The sequence below is a fragment of the Pinus tabuliformis genome, chromosome 4_2 (genome assembly GCF_031772625.1).
Source record: "Pinus tabuliformis cultivar Carrire ecotype Pingquan chromosome 4_2, CPIR1, whole genome shotgun sequence".
NCBI classification, from domain to species: domain Eukaryota; kingdom Viridiplantae; phylum Streptophyta; class Pinopsida; order Pinales; family Pinaceae; genus Pinus; species Pinus tabuliformis.
This window is the reverse complement of record NC_142304.1, coordinates 874,177,375-874,182,684: the sequence shown is the minus strand read 5'-3', so window position 1 is coordinate 874,182,684 and position 5,310 is coordinate 874,177,375. Positions and strand designations below refer to the sequence as shown.

At 38.2% G+C, this 5,310-nt stretch overlaps 1 pseudogene; it reads right to left on the bottom strand.

The window, feature by feature from the left end:
• Window positions 1-1,495: 1,495 nt before the first annotated feature.
• Window positions 1,496-4,704, bottom strand: LOC149172484 (nuclear pore complex protein NUP133-like; annotated as a pseudogene).
• Window positions 4,705-5,310: the final 606 nt, after the last annotated feature.

Here is a 5,310-nt window from a genome sequence, read left to right as displayed (position 1 = left end):
GGTCTCCTTCCATTATTCCAATTTAAATATTCATATTCCCAAAATGTCCTCTCAAATATATTTGGGAGAAGATATGGTCTTCCCCAATTAATCTCCAAATTTAATATCCATATCTTATCCCCAAAATGTTCTCTCAAATCTACTTGGGAGAAGATATGGTTTTCCCCAATTAATCTCCAAATTTAATATCCATATCTTATCTCCAAAGTGTCCTCTTAAATTTAATGGGGAGAAGATGTGGTATTTCCTAATTAATTTCCAAATTAAATATCCATATCTTATCCAAAATTGTCCTCTCAAATTTACTTGGGAGAAGATATGGTAAGAAAAGTCAAATGAAAGGATGAGGGGGTAGTCATGACATTAATGATAGGTAGTTGAGGTAGATGAGAGGAAGAGGCATAAAAGGGGAAAGATGATGAGAGGAGAGGGGCATCCTTGGTCTTGGTTTTGGTTTTGGTTGTATTTTTGGAAGATGTGTTCTGGGAGGAGGGTGGAGAAAAGAGAAGGGAGAGAAGGAGAGTGTTTGTTTAATTTGGACACACTACATCTGGTTGGACTTGGGCTCGGAGGGTTAGGGAACTTGTGGAGGTTCCCTAGGCTAAGAAATACTTCCTAGTTGGCTGGGAGGCAAATCCAGTCGGGTAGTCAAGAGGAGCATCCTAACAGAGTCAGGAGCTCAGGAGCATCTCAACTAAGCTATTGGAATAGGTATTCCTCCGTATATTGATTACTTATGTAAATGGTTGCAATGAAATTCTTACTTATTTAATTTGTGATAAATAAATTTTAATGGTATATTATCATCAAATAAATGTTTCCTCCGTATATTGATTACTTATGTAAATGGTTGCAATGAAATTCTTACTTATTTAATTTGTGATAAATAAATTTTAATGCTATATTATCATAAAATAAATGTTTAGATATAAATAAGTTATTTCCCATCTTATTAAGTTTAAAATTAGAGAAATTTAGCTTTTAGTTAGAGGAACCTAGGAGGAAGCCTCACACATGGTATTAGATCGAGGTTCAAAATATGAGGCCTAAATCCCACCAACCCAACAAAGCCCTAGATCAAAATATGAATCATAAGGCAACTAAGAACAACTCCCACACAAAAAAAAAGAGTCAATTTTTTTTTCATGCAACTCATCTTACAAGATTCTAGAAATATTTGCTCATGGTTAACTCCATATTTTCAACTCTTTCATGCTCAACGGTCTCGATGATAGAGTCTATGGGGATAGCAAAGCTAACTCCATCAGCGGCAAGAGTCTTCATTGTGTTAATACCTATTACTTCTCCATCAAGATTGACTAACGATCCACCAGAGTTTCCCTCATTGATTACACAATCCGTTTGTAAATAGTAATATTCTCTGCGCATTCCACAAAGACCCAAATCACTGCTCTTACGATCTACATAGCTCACAATTCTAGCAGTAATTGTATTTTGGAGAGTTAGAGGGCATCCCAAAGCTATTACCCATCCCCTAATCAAAGTTTGCTAGAAGACCCAGTTTTGCTTCTGGCAATGGAACCTTTGTGTTAATTCTAACAACAACAATATCAGTATGAAAATCAACATTGGTAACGTCTCTATCAAAAGTCTTCCCATCTTGCAATGTAATAACAACCAGCTCCCAAATTGCCTTCTTCTTGTCAAAACTTATGCCAAAAATCGGCGAAGATAGGACAGTCAAGGTATGTCCAAAAAAAAAAGCAGTCTCATATCTCTGTCCAAAAGAAGGTATGGCTGCCCACCAAACCTGCCAAAAGGTAGTCCAAAGATGTCTGTAAATTTCCTTCAACAAACAGTCCCCAAAGCGTGATCTTCGTTGCCTTCTAGTCAGCCCAAGGGACAGTCCAAAAGATGGTACCTATTGTCCTCTAAGCCTGTTCAAGAAAAATTTCCTTTTTAAAGCACTCCTGCACTTATAACTCTGCTACTACATGTGCATTTGTTAAAATTGTGCCATTTGAATCACAACAGATGTAGATGTAGATGCAACGGGTATTAGATTTGCATCTGGCACATTGAGTCCTTTCTGTTGTGAATTGTTGCGGATTTCTAATCTTTTATTTGAATTTTCTAAAACAAGAAGATCCTGGACTTGTTCATTGTATACTTCAATCTTTTGAATGGAAACCTCATATATAATGTATCCTTTCTTTGTTTTGATATCTGGAATAAGTCATTCAAGGCTCGATAGTTCACACCCCAACTCTCCTATGTAATCACCTTAGGATCAGTCATTGTGTATGTCTTTCCAGAACCTGTTTGCCTATGTGCAAGAATGCAAACATTGTAACCATCCAAAACAGATCTGATCAATGGCCTCGTATCCAAAAACTCTTCCTCTTGAGTAGCAGATGCTCCAAACACTTTGTTGAATGTGAATGATTTACGTATATCCTTTCCTTGCTTTGCAGGATTTGCAATCATAATTTGACTGTCCCCCCAATATAATCCACCGTACTCTGACAGTTGGATTGGCCAGGCAAGAATGATATGACTCGGCAATACACCCTTATGCTTCCTTTCAGATCCTACACTTGATTGTATAGTTTTTGATTTTCCTCTAGAACTTGTGGTAGCCTGTTGCAGCTTGCGCTAGTCCACGCATATGGTTTCCAAGATTGTACAATTATTTATTACATTCCATTTGCATCGAATGAACACCTTCCTTCGAATATGGTAAAGTTTCTTGATCTTGGGATCTACCCATATCAGATGGCAATGCTTTCTTGATTGAGTAATCCTGAGCCTTCTGGTCCTCCGTGGACTTAATCTGGACACTAGCATATTTCCCTTTATTATTGAAATCTGGTTTCTCTGCAAATCTCCCATCACCAACCGTCTGCTCCAAAACTTTTCTTGCAAACCACGATATTCTTCCTCTCGTTCAACTTTAGCAGTAATTGCACCAGCATATGCTTCCAGTAAAATATCAGTAATCTCCCCCAACTGAGGAGCTAAAATTGATTTCATTTAAGGTTCTGAAACATCTGCTTCCATGTTTAATTCTAGGATAAGTGATCCTAGCTTCCAAATTCCAGACTGTACTATTAGTTGGAAATACCAAGGTGTTAGACCTTCAAGAGATGGATACCAAGAGTATTGGATATCTCTATAGAAAATAGCAGTGCGTACTACACTTGTGCAAGCAATTGAGATTTCACGAAGTCGTTCTATTTGTAACCGAAGTGGAAGCTCCCTTCCTACTACATAAGTTAGATGTTGGTTAACATGGGAAAATAACTCCTCCAACTTAGAAACTCGACTATAAAACACTTCTACTTTCTCTCTATCCATCAACATTACATTATTCCGACGAGCTTTCTCACCAACTATCTGGACAAGATCCCAAAGAGAGCCACTAATTTCACTGTGTTGTAAATCAGTGTTTAGAGAATCAAGACTGCTTTGTGGCCTAGCCTGGGCAAATGCATTATGCAGTTCCCTGAGTCGAATCATGGCAGAAAGTTTTTCACCATGTCCCATGATGGATTGTAAAGCTTCTCTCTGCCTCATTTGAAGCTCTTCATGGCACTTGGAGGCAGCAAGAAACTGCAGAAATTGTTGATGTCGGTGCTGCTTTTCTAAAAGCTGGGAAGATACAACAGCCATTACTGCTATATTTGTTCCTTTGCTTGTTGTTTAGTGTTTTGCAAGTTTGTCAACAATAGATAGACTTGCACGGGTAAATACATTCATTTCCTTGTCTCTTTCAAATGCACCAGCCTAATGGACCTTTTGAAATTCTCCTTCAATTTGCCCTGAGTTAAGAAAATTTTGAAATAGATGCCCAGTTAAACTTTCTTCTTCCTCATCTTGGGCAGTACGTTGGCCAACTCCTTTCAGTACAACCCTTTCTCCATTATCTCTAGAAATTCATGCCTCGGTACTTGCTCTTCAAAGAGAAAAATTACCTCCAACCATGAGGTTTTGCCTTTCTTCTTCTGCAACTCCTTCATTGGAGGTCCCTTTGTGAGACAAACTTCATTCTGGTGGTTCAGCACCACCCAGTAGAATAGATTTTTCAAGGATTTCCCATAAACCTGCTTTCTTTGCGAGGACTATCCATGCACCTTCCTCACCACCATCCACCAACGGAATAATTGAGTTATCTAGAACCTTTCCTACATCCCACGGTAATTCAAATTGATATAAGGATGTAGCTTCGTTCCAATAGTGAGTAACGGTTGTTGCTGCATCTCCAGATAATATCATTGTAGATCTAGCAGGCTTGCCACCTACTCGTAGATGCATGGAAAATAGGAAATCCTCCTCCACTTGTGATTTTGAAAAAATCACCCGAACTGAAGCCTTTCTTTCAAAAAAAAAATTCCAGAAGCCAACTCATCACCTCTCATCTTTTGACCAAATAACTTGTAACACAATTTCAAAAGAGACTACTCTAGTATTTTGTTATGTTGTTTGTTCAAGAAGCTTCACAAGCTATCCCCACAATGACATAAGGTAGCCCTGAAATGTTGAAAACTATGAGCATCCATCACAAAAATTCTCACCCAACAATTAGATGAGTGTGGTGGCACTGTGGATGTCACCCTTCATGCAAGTGATTTAAACAGTTTCTATAGGGCATGTGTTTGTAAGCTCATGTGCAATCGAATATAGACCTTAACCTCTTCCCATTTAATATCGCAAAGCGACAGAAACATACCCTGAATTCTTCATCTACATGGAGATTCTCAACATGGCAGATATGTTCTCTGACTGTGGGTGCGATCAGTCTCCTCCAAAGAACACATGGTTCCTAGTATTGACTTCAATCCAGCTGCATCCTGGCCTTTTTATCAAGCCCCTGCCTTTCATCATTGTTTTGACCTTTGCTACATCATCTCATCTACCTGCAACAAACAACCTATACATTTAAGGATGCTGCAAGAGAACTAATAGATGTCCAGACTCCACATAACCCATGTAGCCATTTCATTATGAGCTTTGTTGACAAGGTATTTCAAAATGTTCAAACAAAAGCACCAATAATTCAAGAAGGGCATGGAAACATAAAGGGAAACTACAACAAAGGATACCTTTTGTGCAGGTAGATGGCCAATGTCACTAGGATACTAGAATCTGGACATATCTAGACATCCTTCTCAACAAATTGAAGGGATTCCACATATAGTATCCTAAAGAAGGAATCTGTTGGATTGATAAGGAAATCAGAACTAAGATAGATAAACAAATAGATAGATATCCACCTATAGATTAAGATGGACACCCATCATTTTAGAAGGTAAAAGTAGAGTTAACAAATTAATAAAATTAGACTTACGA